This window comes from Haemorhous mexicanus, chromosome 4 (genome assembly GCF_027477595.1).
Source record: "Haemorhous mexicanus isolate bHaeMex1 chromosome 4, bHaeMex1.pri, whole genome shotgun sequence".
Lineage (NCBI taxonomy): Eukaryota > Metazoa > Chordata > Aves > Passeriformes > Fringillidae > Haemorhous > Haemorhous mexicanus.
The window spans coordinates 55,075,120-55,094,840 of NC_082344.1; the positions used below are offsets into that span (position 1 = coordinate 55,075,120).

General features: G+C 39.2%; 1 protein-coding gene across 8 annotated transcripts in view; it reads right to left on the reverse strand.

Annotated features, from left to right (window-relative positions):
* C4H4orf19 (chromosome 4 C4orf19 homolog) overlaps window positions 1-19,721 on the reverse strand; it is a 40,733-nt gene that overhangs the window by 8,175 nt on the left and 12,837 nt on the right. For 3 of the 8 annotated variants that reach the window (XR_009486273.1, XM_059845023.1, XM_059845022.1), the window contains exons 2-4: window positions 12,914-12,963; window positions 10,509-10,594; window positions 7,815-7,869 (exon numbers count right to left, since the gene is read on the reverse strand). The gene's annotated coding sequence lies outside the window, so the exon portion shown is untranslated. Of the gene's footprint in view, window positions 1-7,814; window positions 7,886-10,508; window positions 10,595-12,913; window positions 12,964-19,721 lie in introns of those variants that run through there. The other 5 variants (XR_009486274.1, XM_059845025.1, XM_059845024.1 and 2 more) reach the window with 4 other exon arrangements.

Consider the following 19,721-nt stretch of genomic DNA (forward strand, 5'->3'; position numbering starts at 1 on the left):
ATCAAAATTAAGTCTGTTGGCCTCACTAGTAATGCAAACACAATTGACTTTGTTGGTATTTCTTTGCTAACATAGATGCCAAATTCTAACAAGCTAGGAGACATATGCACAGAAGCAAGTGTGGGAAGAGAAAGTGTTTGCATAGAAATATGTGCAGAGGAACTATAGAGAATGTGGGGTAGGAATAACCTGAGAGAGCTCTAGCACTTGACAAGCTTCTAACAGGAGGTGCAGTTTGCCTTCTGTGCTAAGTAAGCCTTCACGCCTCTCAGAAGATTTCAGAGACTGTTCTCAGCATGTGCTAGGTCTGACAAAGGCTCAGATGTGCCTAGGCTGGAGGAAGGAAGTGCAATGTCCATGCTCATTGCAGGGCAGGTGGATGAGATGACCTTTAAACTCCCTTTGAACCCAAACCATTCTATGAGTCTCTGTGTTACTGAGGCGTGGAGGCAGAGGAATAATTGATCTGGATGAAAGATAATATAAAAGAGGCACAGAAAAACTGTAGGAGGAGTGGCAGAGTTGAGAGGAACTATATTTAGAAATTTAGAAAACTAGTAAACATACAGTAGAAAAAATTACCAGCCTGTGCTAGAGGGGGAGAGAGAATAACAGGAAAAACCATGTAAAGGAAAAAGATGAGGAACATAACTTAGCCACACACTGTGCAGGCTAATCACTACTATTGGGTGAATATGATCTCTAAAAACTGTCTTACTTAAAATACAGAGAACCTTTCAAATCCTGTGGGCTTTTTCCTGACCTGTTTTGAGACCAGAGGGCATCAGAACAGGTGCAGGCTTGGGGAGTAGGAGAACCCAAACCATCCTGGGCCCAGAATTATCTGAACAACTTGATCTACTTGCTTATTGCAGAGGGGATGGGCTAGGTGACCTCTTCTGACCTTAACTGTTCTATTATTATACCATGGTCTGTGGAGAGCACAGTCTGTGCTCAAATCTTCACCGAGACCAATACTTAGAGCTGGACCAAAATCTAATTTCATTTTTCTGGACTGAATCTTAATCTGGAAATTTATTTTAAATGCACTTCAGGGAATAACTCAATTGACATATATAATTTAAAATAAATGAACTAAACTGAGGAACTGTAATATGGTCCCTTATAGGAAGCAGATCCCACCTCATGGGCTATTTTAGTCTGTCTGGTTTTTGCTAGCTGAATTGACTTCCGGCTTTCTGTTCACACTTTCTTAAAATGCAGCACTGAGGTGTTATTCCTGTGCTTCAGCCATCTTGCAGTCCAGCCCTAGTGAGACACCTGGCTGTGCCATCCTGCTGACAGAGTATGACCTGTGGATTGACTTTGAGTCACCCTGCAGTCCTTCCTATCTGTGCTGCTCTGCAAGAAAAGAAAACTGTGCAAATGCTTTTTCTGGTGCAGCTTACTCTCCTCTTTTGAGGGAGGCACGCTCTATATTTGGGAATAAGGAGTGTCAGTGTCTGACAGAAAGAGCCTTATGCTATCCAGCCAGCACAAGGTTATTGCCAAGGTTATTGTTGATTGTCCTATTTTTCTTTATTTTACAGAGCTGAGGAGCTGCACAGGTCTGTCAGCCACTTTTATTCTCCACTGAGAATATTATCTGCCTACTGAACATCTTGCATATATTTCTAGTGCAGCTAACAGTGAAGGCAGGAGAAGCTGACACATTGAGACTCCTCAAAATATTGTATAAAACTTCTTGAGCCACAACCTAACTTCAGTGGTGACTTATGGCTCTCAGTGTTGGATGTTTGGCTCTCATTGCCACCCTCTGCTTGTTTCTTTTCCCTGTTTTTTACAGATAAATATGATCATTGCTTGAACGCAAATAATTCTTACAATGTCATCAGATGTTAAGACTGACAATGTATTTTCTAAGGTGACTTTTTCCCTTTCTCCCTGACCCAAATTAAGCCCATGGGCTGTACATTGTACAAGGTGGTCTGATATTTTGCATTTTCATGAATAAAGTGTCAGACTTCTGGGTGATACTGCCCACAGATGCTGTGTACAGGCAATGGCTATTTATTTCAGTGAGGGAAGAATTTGATGTGTTCTGTGTGCTCTACAAGACATGAAAGTTGATGTTGGTTTTGTGTGTGGGATTTAGTGGTATAATTTAGGCTTCTTCATAGTAAAGCCATGAAACCAATTTAGACTTGTAGTTTTTTCAAAGGAGAAAAACGGTTTTAATCAATCCAGTTATCAAAATCTGGAGGGTCTCATTGATCAGAAGCATGTGTTGCTTGTTATCTGGAAAATTAAAGAAGTCTTGCAGTTACAGCCTCATAAATTTGGATGCTTTGTATTCCAACATAGAGTAGTTTTTTTATTACTGAGGAAGTAGGTCTGATATCACAAAAGGGTTTTGCTTCATCAAGGTGATACATAGCAGAATAACTGAATCCTTAAATGACAAAGGTATGTGAGCAGTCATAGCAAGAGGCAAAGCAAGATAAGTGACACTTAGGCAGAATTGTTTCCAATTAGCAGAATACCACACTTCTCAGGAGATTTAAAAGAAAGTGATTTGAAGGTTCAAAGGGTTGGAGGACCTCTCCTCTGAAGACATGCTACAAAAGCTGGAGTTGTTCAGCCTGGAAAAGAAAAGGCTCTGGGGAGACCTTATTGTGGCCTTCCAGTACTTAAAGGGGGTTTATAAAAATGAAGGAGAGCAACTTTTAATACAGGTAGATAGTGGTGAGACAAGGCAGAATGGTTTTACCCTGAAAAAGGAGAAATTTAGTTGAGATTCTGGGAAGAAATTCTTTACCCAGAGGGTACTGGGGCAATGGAACAGGTTGCCCAGAAAAACTGTGGATGCCCCATTCCTCAAAGTGTTCAAGGCCAGGTTGGATGGAGTCCTGAGCAGCCTGGTCTAGTGGGTGGCATCCCTGCCCATGGCAGGGGGATTGGAACTACATAGTCCTTAAAGTCCCTTCCAAACCAAGCCTTTCTGTGATTCTATCAATATCAAATACCCAAATAACAAATACCATACTTGCCATCAATATGGTGTAGCTAATCACCAAAGTATGGCCTACTCACCAAATAATCAGTATGCTATCATATTTTAACCTTTATTTGTGTTGTGTCATCTGAAAAGGTATGCAAGTATTAAGTGTTTATCCAGGAAATTTACAATAGTAATAGTTGACAAAAATATGCAATTCCAGGATCACAACAGCAGCAGTCAACTCTAATTGCCATGTGCATGAAATAGTACAATAATAGAATAAATTGTGTATTATATCTTTGGATTGCTCATAACAGCATCCAAGCTGAGAGTCTCCTAGCTGAGAGGTGTGTCTACTGTGCGAGGGTCAGTCATGTCCCCCAATTGTGGGTGCATGCTGTGGCATTTCTCAGCACAGGGGAAGAGCATCCTGCCAGTGTGATGTCTGGCTGTGATCTGATGAGAAGCTACTTTGGCAGTTGGGATGGTCAGAGTAATGGAAGTGTCTGGCTACATTTGTTTTCTCAAAATGCAGAGAAAAGGTCAGATTTAGTCTGCTCTGCTTATAATAGAAAAATACATGCTAATTATCTTACATATGTGTAGTTGTACTGCCATGAAACTATACCAGTATAGTTGGCAATGGCAGTACCTGCTAATTGTTATGTGCCAGTGTGAATACTTCAGCTGGAACGGGGAGCGCCTGGATTGATGCAAATGCAACATTTGAAACTGCTCCATTTCTTTACAGCTGCTCTCTTCCCATACCTCCAGGCATCTAGCTGTGTTTATATCAGATCCTGATAGGTTTTCTGCTCCCGCATTGCCCCTTCACGTTCTTGCTTTTCCATGCAGCTGTTTTGCACCAAACTAAGAGGCAGCAGTGGGCAGGTCTCAAAGCAGGGAAGTTTGGGTGTTACCAGTACTGCTTGAGCACACCTGCACTTGTTTGTGGTGTGTTTGCTGAAGGGGAAGGTAATGACACATAGAGGCTATCAGTTTTACAAAAGGTGTTCCATTTTGATTTGTAACTGTTGGTCATTGTGTAAGCTGATAATAATATGCATAGCTATGTTAAATCCTGCTAGGCTCCTCCTCAAAATGTCCTTCTTTTCAAACCAGCAAGGTCAGCCAGATCTTCCACTTATCCTTGGTGGCTTCCTGACTGTTTTGGCCAGCATATGAAGTGCTGTGTTTTATTCTCATAGTAGTTTCTTATTTCTACCGTGACAGTTTCGGGGTTTGTGCTATTTTTGTTGTTGTTTTTGTTCTGTTTTTAGTTAGTTAGTTATCTGTTTTTAGTTAGTTGTTTTGCTTTTAAGAAGACATTCTTGTGTTATTTCATTCACTGACTACTATCTCTGGTAGTTGTCAACTGTTTTATAAACAGCTGAGAGAGTAAGGCCAGCTCACATGGAAAGTGGACCTTTTTTTGAGGTGTTGTTGCTGTAGCAGAGAGTGTCCTAGAGGATACAAGGGCTACAATTTGGAGGTGATCTGAACATATAATTTTTTTCCTCTCATGCTCTTTGCAATTCATTGAAAATATTTATAAGATACTTAAAAGGAAATATATTCTCTCTGACTAGTTCCTCATCATTCACAGCACTAGGTCATGGAACATTTCCCTACCCCCATTATTTATCATAGAAAATGATTGTTTTATTTTTAAGGAGTAAAAGGAAGAGTGGGGAAAAGGGTACAGCTCTCACAATCATTAGCCAGTTTGCATAAAGGAAAACCAAATATAGCTGGTAGCATAAACCCATTCATTTCCTCTTCAGCTAAGCTTGTTTTCTACATTTGGTTTTTCCAAATTTACATAGTCTAGTGTTTAAGTTACTGAAGTTTATGTTTCCTGTCTTTTAAAATTATCAATCCCATAAAATATAATAACTTGTTTAATAGTGGGGCCTAAAACCCTGAGTCCTGTTTAGTCCCATATTGTATAGAGGCAGATATAGAAATGTGCTCCTTCCCAAGAGATTCATGGTCTAAATGTGTGACAGGGCAAAAATGGGAAGCAGATGGTCATATACATGTGAGAGAAACAATCAGCAGAGGAGCTATATTTGAATCAGTAATTGTGTTAGGCTAGGCCTGAGTGGGGGTCTGTGTTTGGCAGCACAAGTGGAGCCTCAACTTAGTTATAGCAAATTTTTATGTAACAGAGGGACTGTGTCTGAAATGTCATTTCTCTTGAGAGGTTAAAGTGTCTCTCTGTGATTCTGTACAACTGTGCACTTTGAAGGGTGGATTCTTGGGTTCCAGCCCTTCACCTGAAAATCCTTGGTTGTATCCAATGTCTTTTTAAAACATATAGCATAAAACCAGCTCTAGAATTGGGTCTTGAGGTGGTGCTGCCATGGGTCTACAATTCACAAAGTTCCCTTGCTCATACTTTGCTCTTTTCCCAATGGCAGGCTTGAGCAGCCTGCCTGAGAGCATGCCATCAAAGACATGATTTTGATAGCTGTGAATGTGTCTTAGAGACTGAGGGTCAAACTGAGCTGGGGGTCCGAATTTATGATGGAATTCTCTAACTCTTTGAATACTGTGTAAAGCAATCACTGCCTCCTCCTGGGTTTTGACTGGGACTTGATGTGGGTGCTGTCTTCTGGCCTGGAAGTCACTTTTTCTTAGATTTCTATTCACAGAGTCAGTTGGTTTAAGCCTACTTAAATATAGAGGTACTTTCTAGATGCGGGTGGTTTCTCAACTGCACATATATGTAGAAAGGCTTATTTTTTTAGCCTCCTGGAATAATTCCATGCAGTTTTATGGATGCTGTTATCAATGAGAAATCCTACTTGGGACATTAGAAAAATTGAAAATGTCAGACAGTGAGCATGAACGCTACAGCACTACTGCCGTGGGATTTAGTCTGTGAGCAAAAACTGACAAGTCAAAATGCTTCCTAAGTACATTCTGAGGTCATTTGTTCTGTTCAGCCTGGAGGAGACTGAGGGGAGACCTTATTGCAGTCTACAACTTCCTTGTGAGGGGAAGAAGAGGAGCAGACACTGATCTGTGGTGACAGGACCCAAGGGAATGGTCTGAAGTAGTTTCAGGGGAGGTTTAGGTTATATTTTAGGGCAAGGTTCTTTTCACCCAGAGGGTGTTTGGGCCCTGGAATGGGCTCCCCAGGGAAGAGGTCACAACACCAATCTGAGTGTTCAACAAGCATTTGGACAGTGCTCTCAGGCACATGGTGTGACCCTTGGGGATGGTGCTGTGCAGGCCAGGAGTTGGACTCAATGACCCTTGTGGGGCCCTTCCTTCTCAGCTTATTCTGTGATTCTGTGGTTGTGCCATGTACATTGCCAGACAGTGCCACTCACTAGCAGCATGGCAGCACGCTGTACACTCTGAAATCAAGCTCTTTGTTGGCCCATCTGCTGGAAGCTATTGCCTCTTGTATTTTCCTGTGAGTTCTGTGCAAAAATAATTTAGTGGCCTTCTGCAGAAATTTGAGGCCAAAGATAAAAGAACCTTTAAAATACGCTGTTGAAAGACTTTGAATCTTTAGGTGACCTTGGTGAACAGAGTAAGATAGAAAAGGAGAGAGAGGTGGAGATCTCATATGTTTTAGATATTGTGAAATTCTTGAAGGTTAAAATAAGAAAATAAAACTTAGGAATCAGCAATGAAGTCTAAGCAGGTTAACTCCTGTAATCCTGCAATTCTATTTTATCGAAAATTCTTGGTTGCACATCAGTTCTATGGAAAGGCTCAGTGCTTCTTTGTTTGATTGTTTTTTTCTCTGTTGAGTCTTTGGAAGGGGGTATGAAGAGACTCTGCTGGAGTTTAGCAGGCCTTTATCCTTTAAGTATGCCATACATTTTTACTTCAGGGAGCAATATTCTGAAAATAGACTTGGATGTCCATGGAGATTGCTTCAAATACAGGATTGGAGTGTGCTGTGTATGTGTGTTTGGGCAGGATTTAGGCCAGGCAGGATATGTGATCTCAGCTCTGGTATTCAGCTGTAGCTTAGTGTGCCCAAAAATCATCTTGTCCTGAATATTTCAGATGCTTCTGATTTGTTTATATCATATGAAATATTGCTAGTGGCAGGTATTGTGGTGGTATTGTTGTTGTGCTCAGAACATCAGCCTCTCTTCATACCAAGAAAATTGGATAAAGCCATAAGCAGTTAGAATGAGTCAATGATTCTCTTTTGTAAAAACAAAAGTAAAAAACCCAACCCAGCAAAAACTATGCCTTTGCCCCCATAAAAAAGAAACCAGCACCAAAAAAACTCCAAACAAAACAAAATCCCCTCAAAATCCAACACATTGATCAAGTAGATTTCTTAACATTGTCAGGAAGTTGTGCTTTTGTGTTTGACCATTTGATGGCATAACCTGCAGGTTTTTATAGGGAAGCTGTTAGAAGTCAGTGTGCTCTCCCTCTCAAACCAAATTAATCATTATGTTCTCCAATTAGTTCTATTTTCCCAAATCCCCCTCTTTCCTCTTTTTGCCTTCCATTCTTCTTGTTCTTTCCATACCATTTGCCTGTATTTTCACATTTTCTCTTGCCATTTTTCACCTGTGTTAACTGTCTTTGATTCAGTTTTTTATTCCTGTATTTCTTCTTTACAGTGTCTTTTCTAAACTTCAGAGTGGAAATTGGCAAGCTTTTATTTGCTACGTCAGGAAACTTACGGGCTGGAAAGAAACACAGTTCTGTTCTGTCACTAGTGCTTGCAGCAGCTGAGTGTTGTCATTAGAAAATACTTTGGAGTATTGTAGGGAGAGGTGGTTTATTTTGTGGAATGCTGAAGTTACAATAGTGAATGGCCAGTAATTTTTAAACATACACAAGGAGAAAAAAGAAAAAATCCTACCTTTCCAATTGTACTCCATCGACTGCTTGGAAGATTTGTTTTAAATGTCTTGGTCCTGCAAGAGTAAAACACTTTGCAAGTGGTTTCTTCATGTGCACACAAAAGTAAGAAGGAACCTCTGAGGCATTAACTGTCTACTGCAAACAATGTGGGAATAGAACAACCTCCTTTTGGTACCATTGTGAATTTTAAATTTTGAGAGTGATCAAATAAATCACTTGAGTAGTATGCTCATCCCCTTGAGCTGAACAGGAATGCTAACCTGCTTAAAGTGAGCATAAGCTTTGCTACAGTGGATTAGGACTCATGTGAAGTGTTTAAACAACAACAGTAAAATTAGAAAACTTTCAAATATGCAGTAATATGGGGCTTTCTTTCCTATGTGTTTTCTTTTTTTCTTTCTGGGAGCCAGCATATTTATAGTATCCATTAAAACTTCATGTGTGCTTGTCAGAATTTCACCCTTCAGATTTTCACAAACTTTGAAACTTAAATGCCTCTGGCATTGCAATAATATTCTAGATATTGGTAAATCTGTTGTTCTTTCAGATGTGCTCCAGCTAAAAGGAAAGCTCAGCATAGTGTTTTGTATTAAGAATTTCTAAAAGGATAAATAAATTCATGTGATAATTGTAGAATTAGAGTATAACAATACTGCAATGAAGATGATTTTCCTCCTTTAAAAATACAAATATTTTCAGTATTTCTTGTAGCGAGTGAAATGTGAACCCAGGAGGATTTGTGCCTGCATGCAAGCCTATAATGACCATGAATCACCAAGTCAAGTTCATTCCTGTGAAATAGGCAATGTATTTTGCTGTGGGTTTTAGAAATAGGGCCATGTGCTTTCTTTCATTCTCAGGATCTCTCTGCGTGAATGATAACTTGAAAAATCTCAGTGTAGCTTACAATACAAACCACAAATCCACACAGAGTTATGCTTGCACCATTCTTGAAACCTGCAAGGCTTTTCTTGTAAGAGAGTGAAGTTTTTGCTGTCCTTGAGAACCCTTTCAGCAGAACACTCCTAGGATCTAAGCTGGGGTAGTTTGTTCCTGAATTCAGCACCCCTCTGCAATGGGGCTGGGGAGGGAAAGTACAAGGCAACAAGGACAGTACAAGCAACATGGTCATTGCTGCTGCTGCTGCCCTCTTTGCTATACCCTCATTGCATACATATTCTTTGCAGTTATAGTTTTCATAATTTATGGGTAAACTCTGACAAGTTCTTATAAAATGTCAATATCTAGCTCAGGTTTGAAAGTACCCCTGGCTATATGTGTAGTTTCATGGCTGCAGTTTGCCTACAAATTCAAGTGGACAACATTGCACAGTGTCTGACCCGCAGGTGACATTTAGAAGACTTTCTATTAAAAGCCTGAAATATGATTGAAACCCAAATGCAAATTTAAGCGGTCTGGGTATCTGATGTGGCTTGTTGCTAAGGAGAACCTGGGATTCATTCAGCCTCGGTTCACTGCTTTGCTCTGCTGCCCTCCGAGCAAGTCACTTAAGCTGTCCTTTATGTCACCATTTCACATCCTTCTCAGAGCTTAATGTTTATGCTGCACTTTGAAGATTTATAGCCCTATTCAATCTTACTACACGCTTGCAAAGGGTTGAATGTTTTTGTGCATCTGTTAAAGGTGTGATCAGTACTTTATGTGAAGTGAATAATAAAGCTTATGAAGAATGAGTCATGGTGTGTTCCTGTTTTTATACAGCCTTTTACTGCGGTCATTTTATGTCCTTTTTGCATTCTATTTTATTTTTAAATATAGGTATCATTATTAGTTCATTAGTTACAAGATTCCTCCTTTTAATTTTTGTTCAGATCTCTAACAATCTTACTTGCAGTATAATTCTGTCTTGATGTCCTTATTTGTTTTGTGTAAGCCATGGCCTAAACATTTATGCATACAGTGAAAAGAAATTAAAAATAAAATCCATGGTCCAGTTATGAAAGGATGCAGGTAGCTTGTTTAACTAAACTTTCAAGTGCATTCTTAACTGCTGTAAATTCCTTTTGTCTGTTTAACAAATTCTGAAGTAGTAGGTTAGCTATAGGATTTTCCTTTAATTTATTATTGGATTTTGTTTGTTTCTTTTGAATCCTCAAGGAAATTCCTATATTTCTGTAGAAATGTAAAATGAAAACGCCAAAAAGGAGAGCTGCTAGGAGTCACAGCTGTTGGTAAGTTGTCAGCACACTCCTTTTATCATGTCCATTGATAACTGGTTTGATTGTCAGCTTCTGTCTGTTGTGTGTATAATTGGCTCTTGACCCAAAAGTAGACAAAATGTTCTATATTTGTTCTTAAACTTGAGTTTGAAGTATCTTTTTTTTCATTGTATTTGGACCTTTTTCCTTTTTTGCTTGCTGGTAATAGTTTGGAGTTAGTCCTATAAAATGCATTCAGACATCTTATTTAAGTACTCTTTTACCATCATCTTTGCTTAGCAACATCCTTTCTGAGATATTCTGGGAAACTTAATACTTGTCTGGTGTGTAAAACAGTGTTCATAAATCAAGGTATGTTGCCATATCCTGCTTGCTTCTTGCTTATGTTGTTTAATAGTTTTTATATTTCTGGCTCTCCATGAGCCAGAAGCATGAAGCCTTCTACACATAGTCACTCCAGCTATTGCACAACACAATCACCAGTGAGACTCAGTCTTTGGAATATGGCTTACCATGCTGGTGTAGATTGTTAAAGTGAAGAGTGTCTACATGGTTGTCATGGATCCAAGCAGCAAGGAGCTTTCACATCCAAAATAACCTGGAATTTAAACAAAATCTTTAGGCTCTCAGAAGCTCATATTACTATTTTCCATTTCATTCAGTTGCTGAAAACATGCTATCTCAAAGACTAAGACCAAAATGAAAATGAAATTATTTAAACCTGCTTTGACATAGACCATAGGTATAATTCAGATCCTGGGTGTGTTTCATGCTGAACAAAATTAACCTTTTTGACCCAGTTATTTGATCACCTTGTGCTGCTCTTGAATGTCTTTCTAGGCTTTTGGTTTTAAAAGTTGTGTTTGTCCTCCACTGGAAAGGTGCATGAGGTGCTGCATTCTCTGAGCAGGCTGGACAGTTGTCCTATGATCCACCTATGGTCATGCTCCATTAGGAGCTCCCACCTTGGAGCTTTCAAGCACCACAGAGAGCCTCTCTTTGTTCAGTGTGGGAAGTTGATGAGTGCTTTTAGTAAGAAAGGTCTCCCTCACCCTAAGGATCAAAGAGAACTAACATAGTTTACTCAAACAACACAGGGCTTAACTCTTTCTGGAAATCATAACTTGATCTTCCAAGCTGAGCTGAAGATCACTTGATTGTAGACACTAGGAGTTTTCCTTTGTCAATAAAAAGTGTTAGAATTCTATGCTGTCCCTAGAGTTTCACCAAATGCTTAGCTATCAATAGTGGTTTTAATTGCTCATTTAATTCGAATGCCCTGAGGTTTGCATTTCCCTCATAGTTTCCTTCCCTTCTCTAACAACCTTGGCCCTTGTGCTTTTTGTACCATTCAAATATTTTCTCTGCTGCAATGTCTGTTGTTCAATAGCTTTTCTGGGAGTTCTTTTTGAGGAGTTCAATTCTTCATTGCAATTTAATTTTCAGTGGAACAAACCTCTGATTTCCATGCATTCTCTGTGATTGTGCCCATGTGTTTCACTATTATTGTATATGCATGGTTGTATTGATGTGCTCTCACTGCATTTTGATGGTACAACTCTGATTAACCATGCTAGGAGTGGATTCAAAGCCTTTAAGATTCTGTTCTAAGTTTAGGAAAAGGAGAAGTTTTGTGAAATTGAAGCTGAATTTGAAAATCCTGAATTGTTTCTATGAATGCTTGGAGTGAAGAAATCATCTTTCCACTATGTCAAACTGCACACTTCTCTCTTGGACTCTATAGGGATGAGAAAAAGGAAATGTAGGTAACTATAGTTGTCTTGGGTCTTGGTTCCCTGAAGGAATTGAGGAGGAAGAGAAGTGAATAGTCAGTTTTCTTTACAAAAAGTACATATGCATTATAATCATGTTGAGGTTATTTATTCTGTCAAATTTTTTAATTTTTTTTTTTAATGTATCAGTATGTCAGCTCTTGAATTCTGTCATCACATTCCTCCTTGTAAATATCAAACTGTCACCAACAACATGAAGAATGTAAGCAGGTAAGATGCTATGCACCAGTTAACATTTAGTGAACACTGTTTAACAATTCTTTGAAATCTGACAGATCTCCTTGATTCCTGAAGCACCTCATCAGTAACTGAAAAGTCACAGGTTGTTTCCTGAGTGGTAAAAATGAGCTGACAAAAGGAGAGATCTTGATCCATAGCTGAAAATAGGCTATTTGAAAGAGCTCTGGGGTCTTGCCAGTTGTACAAGAGTTTTCTGGAGAATTACTATCTTTCCATTAGCTAAAGCACGTTGGGGTAGTGATATCTGTTGGTTCTGTAACCCAGTATCATGTGCCCATTCATGCCTAGACAGAGATTCTTAGTCACAGTCATCTGTTAGTGAGGCCTCTTTGGGTCACTGGCAGAAAGAGTTTTATGCTCTGTTTGCTCCACCACTTTTATAGTCCATGCTGGACACTTTTTATTTCTTCCTGGTAACTAGTGATCATGAGCTGCTTTAGAGGGCAGTATCCTTGTTCCTGGCAGGCTTTCTGCTGTCTGGGCTATGAATCACAACAAAATAAATTTGCCTTATGTTTTATAAAGTGTTGTACAGAATCATAAAATAATTGATGGAAAGAGACAGATCCAGAGTTCTGCCCAGCCCTTCACTCTGCCAATACAGGTCAATAAAAGTCTATAGCATGATATGAAACATACAACACCCAGGTTTAGCTCATTAATGCATGGGAAGCTTTGATCCTTTTGGCCACGTCTGCAGAAGGAGCATATGGCTCTGCTGGGCAGGTAATGCAATGTCAATATAATCTGTCTATGTTTATATAGTTCTTTATTAGTAAAAATCTTGCAGGAGCTGAGGGTGAAAGTTCAGTACCCAAAATTTTCCACTTCTGTAACAATTTCCTGTTCCTAGCTTGTATGTTAAGTGTCTTCTGATTTCTTACCTCTAGCTTTCAGCCCCAAATGCTAGCAATCTGCCTCCTGTTTAAAGAACCTAGAAGAAAAAATAAACACCTTGGTGTATTGATGTATTTTTATGTTTGCATGTATCATTATGTGCAACATAGAGACATCGATATTCCCTCTAGAAGGGAGTGTTTGTGGCACTTTCCCTGGATCTATTATTAAAGAAATTTTTTTGTTTTGTTTTGTAGATTATTACACCGTTTTACAGGTGCTACTTTCTCATTTTAGGGTTTTTGTTGTTAGGACAAGTAAAATAATTACTGGATAAGAAATGTTTTTTGTGATTGGGATCTCTTACAGCTTTATCCTACAAGTTGCCTGGGCAGGCACACAGATGTTGAGGTACACAATTTCAGTAGACACTATTCAGCCAGCACTGAGAAACCATGAGAGACAGCTCTCTGCATGGAACAGGTATTTTTCTTTCTTTGCAGAAAGTGAGGATGTGCAGCCTTTTGTATGTTTAGAATCTGAGAAATCGACCTATCCAGATGCTTCAAAATTAATTAATGAGAGGGAGTGAGGAAAACCAGTTCCTGCAGCTGTCAGTGCCCATTAATCATGTCTGGTTTTACTTTTGAAGCAGGACAAGAGCATGAATTTAATTAATGGGTTTGACTTGCTCTGGAAACATACAGTAGAGAAATCACCCTACCCTCACCTTTCACAGATGCTGCAAACATACAAATGTTATTGTGTATTTACTCCTGAATGCTTTCCAGCATCATTGTGCTAGATACAGTTGAATGCCTCAGGCAGGTGGCAAAGCAATGACTGCAACAAATCCTCATTCTTTGGACACCCAGATCAGAGCATCAGCAGGTTAGCTCCTGTTTTCTTGGTTCCAGCTGACTTCTGCTTCACAAAGGCATTAGTAATGGCTGCTGCAGAAAACTCCAGGGGAAAACAGAAAGAGCGAGTTTGTCTGTTTGCCATGGTTGGGAATTTAATTATAATATGAAAAAAGTACCAAGTGGATTTATTCTGCCATTCTGGTTAAAAAAAAGGGGGGATAATCTCTTTCTTTAAAAAACTGTCTCTACAATGGATCACCAGGAATGTCTCTGCATTGTTTGGTTTTTATTATATTTTTAGTTCTACCTTATTAAGTGCAAAGAGACACAGAAACTGCGAGGCTGGATCAGACCCCAGTTCAGTGCTGTAGTCAGCACCAGGTACCTCAGAAGGAATTGTGCAAACACCCCTGGTATTCTGAGGAGCTGGAATAACATAACATTTACATCACATCAATCGTGGCTTTAAGTCTCTTGTGTCTGAAGACTTACATTCTCCTAGAACATTTACTTGTTAAAAGTTAAATTTGATTTTGTCATGTTCACTGTTGCGATGCTGGACAGTGTTTAGGTTTTTTCTATGGAAACTCATTATACTCTTTCCTTTGGTAACAAATTTATAGATGGCAGCTGCCCGGACTCGTTATGCTGGAGGAGGAATTTTGTTTGCTCCTGGGCTAATGCCCTTTTTGACCTGGCTGAATGTTTTCCCCTTATTTATGATGTTATGTAACAAGATGGCACCACTTTCCTTTTAGTCTGCAAGATTTCTCTGTATAGATATCTGGAGGACCTGAAAAATGTGTACTAAGAAAAGTTGCCTTTTTTTTTTTTAAGAGGGATTTATTCAGAACATTATTTCAGCTCCTCTATATGGATGGGACTTTTTTTATTGTGGATGTCTGAGATGTGGTGATAATCTCAAGTAAGTTGAAAAATAGTGGTTCTTTATTCAAATACTGAAAAATAAGCTTGAAAATACTGAAAAAAATGGTTGAATGTTGGTTTATACACCCTATGCCCTGTGTTGCCTACAAGTGAGAAAGCATTCTGAATACTATAGGTGCAGAATGGCATTCACCCTCCTATGATTGCTGGAACCATGTGATGTTGTACTAAAAGTATCAGTTCTTGCTATTTTCTTGTTTTTATTGTTGCTTAGAGAGTCTTCTAGGCAAGGATGTTTCTGGGGCTTCTAAAATTCATAACAACATTGCCAGACCTGTGGTGAATGAATATTTACATGGAAGTTAAGATTTGGAGTAAGTGTTAGGAGTGCAAGACACTGAACATTTCAATCTGGCAAAATCCTCAAATCTCTCTTCCTTTCCCTATGATGCTCATATCCTGACATATCCTCCACAATCCTTGTTTTTTAAAATTTATGCCAAAAATATCCAAGAACAATTTAAATTAAAAAATGCTTTTCCTTTTCTACATTTAAATACTGAAACACACCTATAGTTGCACTGGCCTGACACTGACACCAGAAATTCCAGGAAATACTCCCAAAGAATGCCAGGCACCGAGCAACTAGTCTTTGTGTTTGTTATAAGAGAACATTTTTTCATCTATTTTTTCATCAATTATTTTACCTTTCTCTTCTATATATAACATGGTCAGCTGAAGACTTTGATATTTTTTGAACTTATTACTACAGCTATATGTGACAGCATTTTATAGTGCAGAAAGAGTTAATCATCCTGATTTCATCAAACACAGCTTTGTGTAAAGGATGTTTTGTGCACCCTGAGATCTTCTATATTCCCTAGGGAATATAGAAGAGGCTGCATTTCTTCTACTCCTTTTTACCTAGTTTGCAGCATGCATTAATATGAACTGTAATTTACTGCTCTTTAGCCATCATTGCTGTGCGTTCTACTGTGTCTTCTCTGTGGCAGTGGGTCTTCCTTCAAGGGGAAGAAACTTGTTTGGTCCTTAAACTTGGTGAAGTTGGACTGTGAATTGCTTGTACTTGAGTGTTAAACTTGGCTCTGTATTGTTTTATTACCTGATTGCTGAAGCCTCTGACAAATTAAAGGCAAGACCTTATCCACCATCATATCCTGAGTTTAGCTGTTCACAGAGTCATGGAATATTCTGAGTTGACAGGGATCCACAAGGTTCATTGAGTCCAATTTTGAAGTGAATGGCCCATAGAGGGATTGAACCCAGAGCCCTGGCAGTACCAGCACCATGCTCTATCCAGCTGAGCCAATCTCACCTGGGTCTACATTTGCCAGGAGCTTTGTGGGGATGCCCTGGGGGAAAGGCTTGTTTCCAGCCTTTGTGCTGTAGGGGAAACCACTGAGGAACAGTGCCTACCTGTAATGCTGTGGGGTCACCAAGGAGTAAGAGGTGACCTAGAGCTAGGCAGAGCCAAGGGTGTGTTGTAAGCCTGACCTGATGTTTCCCTGATGCTCTGCTCCCTTCAGGCCCTCTCTGTAAACCTGCTGTGAATCTTCTCTTTGCTTGGCCTTACTGAGGAGCTTGTGTTGACTGTATTCTTACAACAAACCATGTATTTACTGGGGGAGGGGAAGGTTAGATGTGTGTGCTGTGGATGCCTCTTTCCTCTGCCTTTTTCATTAAAACTGTCTGATGTGGCACGTACTACCTGATGCAAATATATCCCTATGATTAGCTAGTCTTGCCAGCTTTTATCTGGGTTGCAGGTATCTTGCTTAGGGCCTGTTTCTGTAAACAGGAACACCCAGGCTTCTCTCCATCTCTGACTGTTTTCAGGCAGTGGTCACAAAGCAAGGTCTAATTTGGCTACAAAAATAAGGAAGGTTTCTGAAGTGTCATTCCCCGTGAAAAGCACTTTTGTTGGCAAAGAGCCATGGGGAGCCACCTCTAGAAACAGGGTCTCCCTCGTGTTTCTGAGGATGTGGAAATGGATGACATTAAATCATGGGCTATAATTCAGACAGTGAGAAGTTTGCAGACTGATTCTGTAAGTAGAAAAATCCCTTGAGGGAACACATTATGTCTATAATTCTGTCAGTCAGATTAGAGAGTCAGTCAAAAACTTACACAAATGGCTTAATAGTAAAGATTGTGCTAATAGAGGTAAGAAATTTAGCTGAAGTCTTTTGCTTAAGGCTATAAGAATTGGGTGACTTTGAAAAATGGTATTTCTTTTCCATAAGATGTAGTAGAAAAGTGTTCTGAGCTATAATTAGTTGAACATGATGTTTCTGTTGCAACATTAGGAATAATCGTAATTACTTAAATTTGTGGTTGAAAGAATCTCAATGTGTTTGGTTATATATTTGGATAACATATGTAGCCTTTAGGGCTCAGATTTCAGAGTGGGGCTTGTTCATTATAATTTGTAATTGTGTGAATATTATACTGACACAATTAAAGAATGAGCCAATTTGAAACAGAGGTGCTTCAGATGACAGTTTGAATCCTCAGTGCTAGGAAACACAGACTTGGGAGCAGGTTCTCCTCATAATTTTTGTTAAATTCAGATATATGTAAATATAAACACACACACATATATATATGTATGTATATAATCCTACTCCCTGTAGTTACAGTATGGAAAGTCCTGCACTACCAAATTTAGTTTTTAATAATGTACTATGTTTAATAGTTCTTTTTCCTCTAGAAAGATAAGTGAACTGCAGTGGCTGCTGCTTCTTCCTACTGCTTTTGGGAGAGTGCATCCTCCTTTTGCAAATGAGTTTGTCTTGAGAGGATGGAACCAGGTTTTGTCTTGCTTCAGAATTATGATCCTGATACTGTTCTGCTGATGAAGAGTGGAACAAATGGATGGGCCCTTATTTTGTAGCTGACATACATTTACGTAGCTCACCTTTCGTCAGCAATTTGTGTAATCTACCCTTGCTAAAAGTGACACATATATTTGGGTTATTATTTGCTATGAAATACTTGCACCCACAGTGTGAGCACTCCTGTCACCCCATCTATGGGGTGGGGTTTGCAATACAGGGGAGTTTGGCTGACAACTTTCTGGTGTCAGCATCAGAGCAGCAGGAGCACTTGGTCCTGGAGAGCCAGGACTGGAGCAGGTGTCAGTGAGGTGAAGTGTTAACATGAGGCTTACTCAGTGCTTACTGCCTTTCCTGAAGTTCCCCAACTCATGTGGGAGGTGTAAATCTGTACCCAAAGGCCAGAAAACCCCATTGCCAAGGCAGTCAATAGCTCTACCCTTTTCTCCTTCTGCTTTCTGTGTGTGCAGAGACCAGACTGTGGTGGGGCACCTCCTCTAGGTGAGAAACATAGGAGTTTTTTGTTAAAATCTAATGTTCACATACGGGCCTAAAAGGCACATAAAATCCTGCTGAAGCTAGATTCTCCTCATCAGTTTGAAATTTCTAGCGTTAATGTTGGCATTATTTTCATCCTCCAGACAAATTAAAGCTCAGGAGGAGGCATCAGCAGTGAGTCCTTTAAGCAAAGCAGGAGTAGCAAAGATGAAGATTTTGAAAGTCATTTCAGCAAAGGAGGCAGTAATGAAGAAGATTTCAAAATGAAAACAGTTCCCTAATGTGGTTTCTAATGCCTTTTCAAACTGGGTAGCAAAGGTGTTTTTCAGACAAGCTACTGCAATTCAATTAGATTGACCTAATTTCTATTTCTTCTCTTTCTGCTACAGGTTTCCACACTGATACGATTTAGTTTTCTTAAAATCATGTTATGGCTTGGAAGGGATTTAGGTACAGCAGTGTTAATTGACAGAGTTTAAATACAGGAAATGTTCCCTAAAGCTTGCCTAGTCTGTATGCTCATTTGAGCTAAAAAAACTTAAAAAGGACTTTTTTGATTTGGGCAGATGAAAGTTTTTAGAAGGGAAATAAGCATTGTTGCTGTCCAGGGCAAATGTAGTTTTTAAACTAGAAGTAGAGATTATAAGCCCACTCTTCTATATTTATATAATTCTCTTTGTGCTGACTGCTCACAGTGATACACTAAGTGGCACAAGCTCTCACTAAACACCTGTAAACTCAGTCTTGTGCATCACATCCCACCATTAGCAGAACTGGTTATGCATTTAAAGCAGCTTAATCTAGAAATAGAAATTCTTACTGGGCTTTCTTCAGCAGCTTCTGTTTTTGTTCTTTAACCTAATTAAATGCTGATTTAAAATGCATTGACGACATCAACATTTGAATAAGATTATGGCATGATGGTTCTAGGTTCCAAGCCCTTGAAATAAATAAAAGTTCTTTTCAAAGCATGAAATTACTTTTTCTTGCAACCCATTCCTTAATCTAAAATCACTAATCCTGTGAGACTGACAATCCAAGCAACTGTTTAAGCCTGAAGCCTAATTTGCCATAGAAACAGAGCTGCTGTGAAGCTAAAATAAACTAATAAGTAGTCCAGATTTAAATCAGCACATCATTCTTTTATACAGAATTGCTTCAGTTTAACTATGCTAGTGCAACATCACCCTTTTTCTTAGAGCTGTCAGTAATACACATTGGTCTTTCCACAAGGTGCTTTGGCAATGGTTTTGCAGCTGAAGCCATGCTACTGTGGCATTTAATACAGGCTGGGTTGTCACATTTCCAGTGCCAGGAGACCCTGTGCTGCTGTGAGACTGCCTTCCTTGGCAGGTGTTGGTATTCACTTGCAATATGCACATGCAGGACTGAAACCAAAGGGATAGTTTTAAATGGTGATAGACATCCTCCCTATTTGCAGTCTTTGTTCACTTCATATGTAAAGAAGGTCTGAAATTCAGGTATTTATTCCTCTGATGTCGTTTTAACTGACTAACTGGTGTGATTTATTTTTAGTCCAGGGATTTTAAGCAGACAACACAATAAAAAGTTGTTATTATTACTCAATATTTATTTTGATTTTACATTCAAAAATGTAAAATTTTGAATTTTTTCAAGATGTATCACATCTTGAATAAGCTTTATCAAAATTTTGAAGTGGCTGAGGATAGATAAGTTTAGCAAAGATTTCCTTTTTCTGCAATGCAGCCACAGATAACTGATACCAGTCC